The 13,269-nt window shown below is 39.9% G+C and overlaps 2 long non-coding RNA genes across 2 annotated transcripts; one reads left to right on the top strand and one right to left on the bottom strand.

The window, feature by feature from the left end:
* The first annotated feature begins 3,821 nt into the window (after positions 1-3,821).
* On the top strand, positions 3,822-4,407 carry LOC112433146 (uncharacterized). The gene is made up of 3 exons (XR_013097063.1): positions 3,822-3,985; positions 4,066-4,205; positions 4,286-4,407. It is a non-coding gene; the product is annotated as an uncharacterized LOC112433146 (long non-coding RNA).
* Positions 4,408-6,373: 1,966 nt separating this feature from the next.
* Positions 6,374-12,940, bottom strand: LOC101478394 (uncharacterized). The gene is made up of 4 exons (XR_191902.4): positions 12,802-12,940; positions 10,172-10,306; positions 9,654-9,701; positions 6,374-8,115 (listed from the first exon to the last, which is right to left on the bottom strand). It is a non-coding gene; the product is annotated as an uncharacterized LOC101478394 (long non-coding RNA).
* Between the last annotated feature and the right edge of the window lie 329 nt (positions 12,941-13,269).

Here is a 13,269-nt window from a genome sequence, read left to right as displayed (position 1 = left end):
AAAGTGCTTTCAGTACATTCACCCAATTATGCCCATTTAGTGACTTCTAAACCAAAACACCTTGTCTTAACACACACGCACTGCAAGGATATGTTACCATGCATGCCATGTAATTTGATAAACGACCCACTAAACCTCTTCCTGAGCCACAACTGCCCCCAGGAAACAGATGCAGTCATGACTGGGTATTTGAGGAGGAAACTGAAAGATTAAAAACGGTACATCATGTCAGCTCGCTTTCATTTTCAGCAACATTTGAAATCTTAAAAATATTCTTAACAACAATATTGTGTCATTGATATAAGGAAGTAATATCCTTAGCCTGAAACACTGCCCAGCCGCCTTTTTATACACAATTGACAAAAATAATAAGATATTTATTAAAGAAGTGACTTGTTTTTTATTTAATTTATTTAATTTTTGACTTCTAACATTGATGTTGCCCCTGTCAGAGGAAAGAAGCTTCAGTTCATTCACTAAAACCCCCAAAACTCCCCGCTCTCCTTCCATGGCAGTTTTTCATTCTGGGGCAATAGATCAAAACATCACAACAGAGAGTTTGAAGTCAAGGCTTCATGAGGTGGTTAATGTTGGTTACCAATTGCTGTTGCTGGTGCTGTTCTTCCCATCTATTCCCACCTACCCCCCATTTACCTTTTACCTTGATTTTTTTAAATAACCATTTCAAACTGTTTACAGAACAATCAGCTGTTCTTCATTCAATAAGATGCCACACAAATTATTTGTGCCACTCCTCTCTCTCTCTCTCTCTCTCTCTCTCTCTCTCTCTCTCTCTCTCTCTCTCGCCGTCACTCCTAAGACTTCCCCAGTTTTTTTTTTTTGTTGTTGTTTTTTGCTCATAATCACAGAGTGCTTGCTAGCACTGTCCTTAGACAGTAAACGTGACGAAACTATTGAGGAAAAAACACAGTGTATATATTGTTTATCATGACTGGTTTTACGTGGCCTATCAACACAATTTAAAAAATGGGATATGTCACCTTGCTTTGTCTTTAAGTGGTCATGTGATTGGCTTACCACGACTACTTTATTCTTTGTCAGTCATACAGCAACACTCATGCGATTGTTTTGCCACCTTAGCTCCAGGTGCTGTGCTGGACCAGACCTTCCCAAAGTGTGGGGCCCGCCCCCTAGAGGGCACGCAGAACCATTGCAGGAGGGGGCCGCGGTATGAAAAGGAAAAAAAACCAAAAACAGTGCTTGGACACTGCTAGCATAATGGACAGGTTTTTTGACGGGGCTCCAACACAAACGCAAAGCAGGAGATGAAGCATCGCTGAATATGTTTCCAAACCAACTTCATTCTAAGCCAAAGACTAGAAAATATGGTGAAGCTTATCTTCCCTTTGGCTTCACCTGCACAAGTGCCAAGGTAGGTCTCCCCTGCAGAATTGGTTTCCCTTCGTCGGGAGCAGCGCTGGGCTCTCCAAATCACGGACAAACAGTATCCCACATTCTTGATTTTTAGTTCACAAACACTTGTTGTAATGACTAACTACTCCTGACATTTTGGAGATGTTAGCTCTTTATACAGTAAAGTTACAGCGGGATACAAATAACATCAGGCTGATCCTGCCACGATTTGTTTGTTATTCCCATCACTGACCCCAACTAATATTACTGACAACCATCAATGAAAATAGTACTACTGGTAAGTTCGAGCTCACCTCAAAAGTGATAAACAAGACAGACCAAGTGAGGAATAATGCTGGAGCTGATGGAGGTGAGCCAACCAGCATGAACATGATTTCCTGCAACCAATCAGCACAAGGCGTGAGTCAGCGAGGAGAGAGCAGGTTAAAAAGAACGATAGTCAGCTCAGTAACTGGATGGTAAATATTTCAGGAGACAGAGGTGTACATAACAATGAGTAGTTATAAAAATAAATCAATATTATGAGACATATACAGCTGATGAGATGTAGAAAGAATATAAAGCAAATTTTTTTTTTGTTGCTTTGTATGAAGAAAACCCGACAAAGTAACTAACTGAATCTCACCATGACTACATTTTAACTCTTTCTTCACTAGTTGTGAAAATGACACACATGGCCTATTTGTGGCTAGCTGGCCATAGTCAGAACCTGTTGTTTCTACAGCAGCTCCAGTACACTTTGAAACCAAGAGGTTTCAGTTTGCATACTCTGAGGACCAACTCAGCTTTTGACCTTTGCCAGTCCGAGCAGATGGCACGCAAATGTCAACGAGCACTTTGTAAAATATCACACGCATGAATCATTATTCTGGTGGAAACTGTGGGATTCAAACCCTGGACCTTTACATACCTGTGGTGACTGTACGAACTAGAAAAGCACAGTTCTGAGAGCTAACTTGAAAGTCTTGTTTGCATTTTATCAGTATTGATTTTCATTCTTTGTGAGTTATTACTGAGACTAACAGTCAACAACCAGATTCAGTATCTTCTGTTCCTCTTCTGTTCATCTAATGGAAATTCTTGGATGAATTCTTTCAAGTCCTTTGGAAGCCCAAGCTTAAATTTACTAACTTTACCTGGGGTGATAAACACTTACCTCATAATGTAACTGACTGGGACATAGACTTTGTCCCTTTCAAATATTTTCCTCAACCAGTTGCAGCAGGTGGCTGCCCCTCCCTGAGCCTGATACTGCTGATTTCTTCCTGTTAAAATGGAGTTTTTCCTCTCCACAGTCACCAAGTGCCTGTTGTCTTTATCCTCCAGTATAAACTCACTTTAGTCAACTGTTGTAGTGAACTGGAGATGTATACATAAAACTGAATCAAATGTAATCGTACCAAATACTATGAAAATTGAAACTATGTAGAAATATGGAATTATTATACTAAACCTGAACCACCTACACTCACATTCCAATTTATTAAGCACACCTTGCTATACTGTAACTGCTTTAACCCCCTTTAATTTTTCATGGCACTAATAGCGTCCTGGAATCCGTGCTGAGAGATGTTGGTTCATATTGACTTGATGGCATCACACAGTTACACATATCCATGATGAAAATCTCATGGTCCACCACATCCCAAAGGTCCTCTATTGGATTGAGATCCCTGTGACACTGTGTGACATGCATAGCTTTCATTCATTTTAGGCCAAATTATGACCCTGTCATCTAAATGTTACAGTATAAATTGAGTCTCATCAGACCAGGCAACATTTTTCTATCTTGTAGAAACGCTTGCTTTAATTTCCTGTTATTAGCTGGTAGGAGTGGCATCCGGTTTGGTCACAAGCCCCAGCTAAAACCCACCTAGTTCAAGGTTCAACGTGTTGTGCATTCAGAGATGCTCTCCTGCATATCTTGGTTGTAATGAGTGGTTATTTGAGTTACTGCTGCCTTCTAATCAGCGTGAAACATTCTGGACATTCTCCTCTGAAAGGAACCACTGCTCACTGGATATTTTCTCTTTTTTAGATCATTCTCTGTAACCCTAGAAAAGGATGTGTGAAAAAATCCCAGCAGATTAGCAATACTCAGACAGTCCATCTTAAATCAGCCCTCTTGTCCATTGTGATGCTCAGTTTGAACTTCAGCAGGTTTCTTTGACCATGTCTACACTGAGCTGCTGCCATGTGTTTGGCTTATTTGCAAGCACCAAACATACAACATCCAGCATGCACAGTTCTCATAGTTCTGTTAGCTGAGTCTCCAAATCTCTAAACACCATGCGTTAAGGGAACACAACTATAGTTCAAGAAACTTAATGTACTTGACAAAATAAGAGAGAGGACCCACAGTTGAAAAAAAAGGGGGAAGAACATCATGTGACAGCCACCATCTGACTCAGGATTCTCCCCAAAACTGTCATGGTCCGCGGCCCGGCGTCCGGGGTGCTGCTGGGATGTCCACGCCCACGAGCGTGGCTGCTAACCCCACACCTGCATCCCATCCCAGGCGATCATCAGGTGGACTATTTAATCCTGCCCTACCTGCTGCTCCACGCCAGTCCGTAGTCGCCTCTCAGCGGTAACGTACGCCTGCGGGAAAAGAACTCTTATGACAAACTCTCCATCGGACCTAACACTGTTTTTTCCCTGTGTACCCAGATCACAACTCGGCGTGTTTTTGTTTACGAGCCACCTGCCTGTCCACCTGTCCGCCTGAGATTTGGTTCACCATCAGCTTCGCCGTCTCGACCCCTTTTGGAGCTCCACCCCCCTCTGGTTCACTCGGCCCGGCTATCACCGTGAGACGCACACTCCACCTTCCCTCGTATGCTGCCTTTTTTCCGCACCCCAGTAATCTGTCTCTCTTTTTGTTTTACAGCCTCTCACAGCCCCGCTCTCGGCGTTCCCTGCGCGGTCCCTCGGTTTCTTCTGGTTCCATACGTTGTTTTTCAGGCTACCCTCACGGGACACCTTTAGTTGCAATAAAAATTACTTTCTTTATTCGCTCCTACCCTAGTGTGTGTGTTCTGCTACTGGGTCCTGCCTGCGCTCGGAACTTCGGTTCATGACAAAAACTAAAATTAATGAACTGAACTAATACTTAAGCAGGACTGCTGGGAACTCCCAACTCAATGTGTAGATGTTACCTCTTTTATACAGTATGTGGCAACACCCACCAATTTAATTTAAGTGCTTAGGGGGTCATATAATCTACTGTGCAATATAAAGCGCCTTGAGGCAACTGTTGTTGTGATTTGGCGCTATATAAATAAAACTGAATTGAATTGAATTGAATTAAGCGCAATTAGAAACACTAAGAAAGCCAGATTTGTAAAAAGGTACTAAAAAAACATTTGTTGTGGCAATTCAAAGTGTTCAGCTGAACAGGGAAATATTGTAGGTCTGCTCTTACCCTTACCCTACTTCTACCCTACTCTTCCTCTTCCTGCTCTGTTATTTTTTATCTAACACCTGCAAAAGTCACTTGAGGTCTCTTTAATATTTTGACACGTGACTGAGTTGTTCTTCCAAGTTTGAACAGGTGCAATATGACTGAGACCTAATGAAACCACTGTGTTGTACTTTAAAGACGAGTGCTAAATGATGACCTTTATGCTGATTTGCTGCTAAAGCGGTGTTTGGATCAGTGGAATTGTGCTTAGAGTTAGAAGCTTGGAGTCATGTTGCTGACACACAGCAGCTTTGTGTTTTCAGTACATAATCAGTGTTGGGGAGTAATGGAATACATGTACCGCCGTTACGTATTTAAAATACAAAATATGAGTAACTGTATTCCGTTACAGTTACCGTTTAAAAAGGTGGTATTCAGAATACAGTTACTTTGTTGAAATAAATGGATTACACGGCGGTACTTTCCTGTTTCATATTGTTGTTGTTCCAGGCGGCAGCGTTACGGTTGCCATGGTTACATGGTGACGCGCGCTCTCTTTGCGACTGTGTGTTTCCTGGGTGAGAGAGCGCCTTTTGTTGTTGTTGTTGTTGTGCTAAGCTAAAAGGTAGAGTGTTACAGACATAGCCCTAAAGAATGTAGCATCATGGGCAGTGTAGTCACATTTCAGTGCTGCAGGGAGAATGGACTGCCATACCTGTTATGTGTCTGTGAGCACGAGGAGGGAGAAAAAGGCGAGTGGAAAGGTACGAGTTGTCATCGAGCGAAAACGGGAGCTGGAAGCATGTAAATATAATAATAACCACTGCAGCCAAGAAGAGTGCCTGACGAGCCCAGTTGTAAGTAAGCTAAGACTCGACTGTACACCGTGTTCGTGTTTTCCTCCGAAACAATAAGTTCCGTTGGAGCAGTCTTTCAACGCCTCTCTCTGTCTCTCGCTAGCAAACTTGACCCACACAACAAAGTAAAGCTATTTTTCGGCTACGAGCTGACAGGGACCCCGCCGTATTAGTCAGAGGTCCCTTTACTACAGTTCGGAGTCGCGGACCTTCAGTAACAGTAATAAATCACACAGCAATAGTACATTCATGTAGTTGTAAACAGCGTGATAATATATTAAGTAATCCGAAGTATTCAGAATACGTTACTCTCATTGAGTAACGTAACGGAATACGTTACAGAATACATTTTGGGGCATGTATTCTGTAATCTGTAGTGGAATACATTTTAAAAGTAACCTTCCCAACACTGTACATAATTCCAATTTTCATGTATATTTATTCAGAAAAATCAGCAGTGAGGATGATGGAAAGCAGTGACATCGTAAATAACAACAGCAATACATATGAAGCTTTCCTTCTTTATAAATAAAATACAGTATGAGACATACAACTGTTTTGTGATGAAAAATTGTGTATAAAACATTTACTATGTTGAATTTTTCTTCTGTTGAATAAGTGAAGTAGGACAAAGTGTCACGGCCAGCGGGAGCTGACTGTGTGTTGTGAGCAGAATAGTGGACCCAAACGCAGAAGACGGGAGGAGACGGTACAGAACTTTAAACAAAAAGCGAGACTTTAATAGGACTGATGACAAGAGTGCAAAACAAAACAACATGAACAGTGGCAAGGCTAAACTAAAACCTAAACTGGAAACACTAGAAATGACTATGACGACTATGAACATGATTTTGTGCAGGCATGAAAGAAACTGTGAAATACAAACATGAACTAGACACATGAACATGCCCTGAACAAAATCATGAAAATCTTGGAAACCTGAAGTGACACGGAGGGCAGACGACCTGACACAGAACAAAGGAAGAAGGAGGACTTAAATACACACAGGGGAAGTGGAAACACACGGGGAAACAGCTGACTCAAATGAACATAACAGCATCACAGGAGAAGAGTAAAACTAAACACATTAAAGAAAGAAACACAAGGCTTTCAAAATAAAACAGGAAACATGGAGAGACGTAGATATGACGACACAGGCTTGACAACATGAAACACGCAAACAAGAAATACATAACAAATAGCACAGAAGGCCTGGGTGAAACAGACTAAACTAAAATTCACGGCCAATTAATAATCACAAACTCCACATTATCTTCAAAATATAACAAATGATCAAAACTGAAAGCGCTGGGCCAGAGCCAGCCCTGACACAAAGTGAACGGAGTGAATTTATACTGTTTGTTCTTTGAGCTGTTCCTTTATTTCCCATGAGTATTAACAGCACAGTGGTCAGATCTACATACACTATATAACCAAAAGTATTTACTTCTCTGCCATCACATGCATGTGAACTGGAGTGACAGGGTTTCATATGATGTTGGCCCAAACATTTTCAACTTAGTTTATGAGAATTTTTCACCATTCTTCCAGAAGTGCGTCTGTGAGGTCAGACACTGATGTTGGATATGAAGACTTGGCTCACAGTCTCCGCTTCAGTTCATCCCAGAAGTGTTGGGTTGAGGTCAGGACTCTGTGCAGGGCAGTCTTGAGGACATTTGAACTTTAAAGTCATTTTAAACCCTGTATGTATTTAAATCTAGACTTACTACTTACTACAAGTTTAAAAGGGCTTTACAAGTCACACATCTTCTTCTCTCATTTGTTTTCATGTACACCTAACAATGGGTAAATGTTGTTGCTTCTACAGCAGCTCACCTGCACTTTGAAACTAACTTGAGTTTCAAACCCTTGCCAGTACAAGATGATTGCACACACGCAAATGTCAGTGAGTTATTTAAAATATACCACATGCATGCATGAGTAATTACAATCATGGCAACTGGGGGATTCAACCCTGAAATTTGCATACCTGGAAAAGGTGACTGCACCAATAAAGAAGGCACAGTTTTCATGGTTTATATGTCAGGTGTTTGCAGCTTATGTGCTAATTTGAAGTTTTCTTGGTTAGAATTGGTGAAAAATAAAGATTGTTTTATTTCTAATGGCTTATTCATCTGAAAAAAAATAGAACACCTCGCTCTTAGTGGATTTGTGGTTGCAGATGTTGAATACCAGAAGCTCATTGCCGAGAAACACAGAAGTAATCACTTTAACAATCAAACCACTAATCTACTCAGTAAGAGCAGGATGATAAAACTTGCGGGTGGGGGGTGAACAGGTTTCCTGTGTATTTACAAGCAGCTCACACTTTTCAAAAGAAAAAACAAACAAACTTTTTTTATACTAGCATACACAAAGCTAAAAGAACATAGCTCAGGCCAAGGGAACACAGGTCAGCATTTTCAGCACCAGTTGTTTTCAGTCCATGGTTTCTGGGAGCTGCGAAGAGAGATAGAAAGCAATCATGCAAAACAACATTTCCTCATTAGCAGAAAAAACAGCCTAATTCTGAGCTAGCTCGAAGCTTTCAGAAGGGGGAAGAAACTCAGAGGTTATGCAAAAGACCAGAGAATCACCTAATAGCTGACAGTAAGCCAAAATTTGTGAAGCAGCTTTCGTTGACACTGGAAATTAAGGAAAATTGGAAGTGCAATTCTACCTTAGGTACGTAGGTACGTGAGAACCTTATGTGCCTGTGATAGAAATTTGCTTTTAAGTGCATCAGATATCATCACCTTTCTAGGAAGGTTACAAGGTGAGTCCTTCCTAGTTATCTCACAACTCCTGATTTCCCCCAAATTTTTAAAACTGAGGTGAAAAGCACAAATTTGGCATGATCCATGACAAGAATGTCTATGGACAATTCCAGGTTAAAACCATGCAGGCTGGTAGAAGAGTAGTTTAGTGCCTATTGTCTGTGAATGTTCTCAATCATTCAGGTCATCGTAGTCTAAGGAGCTTGGAAAGAAAAGTATCTGGACTTCGTTTCCTTGAAGATGGACGTCAGTGACCCAGTGTTTTGTATCTGTTTAAGTTATATTCCCTGATTATGTATTATTATAATTTATCTCGTTCCCCGGTCATGTCTGTTGTCACTCCTGTCTCTGTGCTCCGTGTTTCCTTTGTTCAGTTTCACTCTGTGCTTGTCGTGTTTCCTGTTTTACTTTGAAAGTCCGTTTCTCATGTCAGTGTTTCTATTTTTGCTTCCCTTGTCTCGTTAGGCATAATTTCTCCCAGCTGTGTTTTTCTCCTGTCTCCCATTCCCTGATTACTCCAGTGAGTATTTAAGGCCTGTGTTTGCCATGCTCTGTGTTGTGGTGTGTCCTCACTGTGATGTGTTTTTCTTCTATGTTTCTGGTAACGTTATAGTCCTCTGTTCACAGTTATGTTTTCTAGCTTCCCGGTTTAGTTTCGCAGTGTCTTAGTTCCTCGCTGTTAGTTTCTAGTTTTCTACTTTTCGTTTCTAGTATGTTTTACTACAGCACACTAAAGTTGCCTCTTTTAGTTCACCCTTGTGTCCTGCGACACTCAAAAATCAGTAGATGCACTTGGGGAACCAGGTCTTTGGTGTCTAACACAAATATAAATCAATATCCAGATAGGAGTCTCCAAGTCTGAGAGCATGCTTCTCAGAAAAGGGTCAAGTGCTCACTCTAGGTTAAAAATTAGTTGGTTCTCCAAGGGGGAGAGTTGAAGAATTTTGGAGTCTTGTTCATGAATGACCAGAAAGTGGAGCCAGAGATTGACTGACAGACTGGTGCAACACTTTGCCAGTTTGTCACGGTGAAGAGAGAAATAAGCATGGAAAGTGAACTTGATCATTTCCAGGGCAATCTACATCCCACCCCTTACTTATAATTAATAAGTACACCATGGTTAGTTAGCCTTCAAACTGAACCCCAATCCCATTCAAAACATCCGCTTCTGACTTAAACAACCAAGAATTGTTAACACAGGCCAGAGCAGGCTAACATTACCCGAGGAGCCTGTCGTGTCTTTTTCTGGAATTTCACCACTGCCATAATCTGAAAATGAAATAACAACTAAGGTTAAGCTGTTACATTTACTCATTAAACATTCAATAAAAATAGTAATAATAGACTCCAGCCCCCCGAGACCATGACAAGGATAAGCATGGATGGATGGATATTTATATTTATAGCTGAGCTGTTTCATTAAAATTTAGTGTGGTAATGTACAGAACCAGAATTACAAAAACAGTTGTCTCTGTCCAAATATTTATGGACCTGATTTGATTTTGCCATCAAAATATCATTTTGATTAAAGAGCATCCACAAAGTGATGGATTAACCACTGCAGAAACAGATACAACTATTTTGGTAATTACAAATACTGTTCATAAACTTATGGTCTAATAAATTTGTTAAGCAGTCTATTTCACTATGTCAGAAGTACAGTATGTTTGGAGTCAGCATCCTGTAAAGATATTTACAAATTAGAACTACAGACATGGAGCAGAGGAGACAGATATTACCTGACAGTAGAGAGGCCAGCAGTTCAGTGTCATTTATTATTAAGGTTGAATTTATTTCGCCAGAAGTAAAAAAATAACTATAATCTTCATCATCAAAAGGTGGATCATCTCCCTCTGATAAAATAACTCCAGTACCTTCAGGGATAGACAAACAAAAATAGCAGATCAAGTAAAGTTGTAGCCCCAAATATATATAGCATTTAAACAATTGAATGAACATTTTAAAAAAAATAGCTGCTGCCCCAAGCCGAGGAGTTTAAGTATTTCAGAGTCTTGTTCATGAATGACCACAGAGTGGAACAGAAAACTGACTGGTGGACCAGTGCAACTCTATACCAGTTTGCTGCGGTGAAGAGAGAGCTATGTGTGAAAACTGAGGTTGATGATTTTCAGGTCATTCTACATTCCTTTCCTTACTTATGATCAAAGCTGTAGGTTATGACTGAAATGACATCATGGATACAAGTTTCCTCTGATGAATCCTGGGCTCAGCACAATAACAGAGAGAAGATCTTGGTCATTTGAAAGGGGTGCAGAGTAAAGCTTCTACTCCTCCACACTGAAAGGAGCCACAGGAGTTGGTACAGCCAACTGACCGTGTCTCCTGGGCATGTGCTGATATATTACAGTGTATGCTAAAGATATAAAGCTAGCACACATTATAACGTATTTAAAATAACATCCAGCCGAAACAATAAAGCGATAGACAAATGAATGAATCAATGATAATGACCCAATAACATATACATGATACTACATAATAGTAATGCATCTGTATGAGGTCACAGGGCTGCATATCAGTGTTTTCTATCTTCATGTCAACCTTTTATGAAAGTCAGCAGAAACTCCCCCTGTCTGGGTAGCATGAAGGGGTGAACTCTAAAGTTCCAGTTACTATTTATTTCCTTCTCATTTACTTGATTCAGGTTTTGAAAATATTGCAGGTTGGGTTAAAATACGTCCCATCTCCCAGGGCTGGTGGTACAGGGTGCTTTGTGTTTCATTAAACACCGGTGTCTGACAGTCTGGCGCTAAGGAAAGGATCACAGGTCATTAATGAAAACTTCATTTAGTTTTGCTGAAAGAAAATTCATCATTTACAGCAACAAACGCTAAACGAAATGAAGAAGCAGTGAAAAACAAATATTCACAGTTCATTAGCTTGTAGAGACACATTTAACAGCCATAACTTGAAGTACTTATTTTCGGTGTAACTTTATTAGTCTCTCACATTGCTGTTGAGGATGTTTGGCTCACGAACTAAAACACTCATGTTGTTTTAGTTCATTGAGGTTTGTGGGTATTCAATTCTGCACGACTCTGTTTAGATCCCTCCAGAGCATTTAAATTGTGTTAAATGAACTTGAGTCTTTTCTTTTTCAGCCATCATGTTGCAGATTTGCTGATCTGATTGGGACCAGATTCCTCCTGCATGACCCAGTTTCAGCTAAACTTTATCTTTGGCTGTGAAATGAGACCAAATCATTACTCCACCAATAGTGTGCAGTGGCCTATAGAGTCTGAGAAATGTCTCTTGTATGTTTCTCTCGCGGTCTCGCCTCGGAGCTAGTGTTCTAGGATGACTAGGATGACTACCATTGGGATAGAGTAGGAAAGCACTGTATAAGAACCAGTTCATTGACCAGTAACACTTACTTTTCTATTAGTTTGTTGCATGTTTTTGCAACTTTTTTGAGACATGTTGCTGCCATCAAATTCTAAATAAGCCAGTATATTTTCCTAAGATGCTACATTTTCTTAGTTTAAATATTTGATCTATTTTCTATGTTCTGTTGTGAATAAAAATGTTTATGAGAATAACAAATGATTACTTTCAGTTTTTATTTATCGCCTATATACAGCTCCTAGCTTTCAGTGAGCTTGTTTCTCACACTCTGTATTTTGGTTTAGGTTTTGTTGTATAAATAGTGACATAGTGTAATGTCACGTACTGTTCATTTGAGGATGTGTCTCAAAAATGTTATGACTTGCCGAGGACCACGTGATTTTTATTATGCCCTGATATGTAAAATCTCGAGAAAGAGCCTTTACTTTCTTTTTTATGCGTATAAAACATGTACCTTATTTGAAATGGTCTCTTTACAGCTACAATATGTCTAAAATACTGCATATAATTATTTTTGATAGCACATATAACCTATCATATATTAATTAAGCATTAATAGTTAGAATTGTAGTTTTTCTTACTAGTAAACCACATGAAAGGTTAAATAAATGTTAATTCACCAATAATTAACAACAGTTATTATAAGTGTTTCTTTTGTCTGAGCTGTTTGAAAAGTATTGGCAAATGAGCCAAAAAGAACACTTTTTAAAGCATTTTAAGGTGGTTCTTTCAGGTAAACCGAGATAGAACTTGTGCAGATCTGAAACTACACACTAATACACAAAAAAAGATCTGCTCACGCTCAAATGTTGAACTTTAGAAGTCGCAAAGATTAAATATAATCTACATGTTCCCGACGGTCAAAGGTACTTTCAACGATCAACATCTCCCCAGATCCTGCCTTTGAAACCCCATCAATACAAATCATGACTGAGACACACCCTACCATGATGCCATTTAAAAGCAAAACAATAAACCACACGCACAGTTTTAACTCACTCACCAAGAACCCACAACAGCAGGCAAAGTGTCATCGTTGGCATCATCCGTTAATGCTTTGTTGTTCTTCTCTGACAAATTTGATGTGAAAATTTCAAACCAATCTTCTCCTCGTGACTGACAGCTGTCACCTTGATGTCTGCTTGAACTCTTCATTCAGTAAGTCTTGTATATACAAAAACAGGAACTAGCTAAACCACAGTGAACTACATCAGCTGACTTGTTATTGCTTGCAGACTTATGTAAAGCTTTGACTTTGACATCAGGGCCACCATGAGGTCGATAATTGCAGCTTTTGTTACAGGTCTTTTGTACAGATTTGAAATGTTTATCCAGAGGATGCTTTTTACTCTAGTGGTTCTCTGACTTTTCCATGACTTATTTTCAACAGATCTTACTTTGAAGGTTAGCTTTTCTCATGTGTAATGTTTAACTTCCTGTGTCTGTCTTCCTCCGATTCCCTGATTGGTCT

This window comes from Maylandia zebra, linkage group LG3, assembly GCF_041146795.1.
Source record: "Maylandia zebra isolate NMK-2024a linkage group LG3, Mzebra_GT3a, whole genome shotgun sequence".
NCBI lineage: Eukaryota > Metazoa > Chordata > Actinopteri > Cichliformes > Cichlidae > Maylandia > Maylandia zebra.
This window is presented reverse-complemented; position numbering and strand designations above follow the sequence as displayed.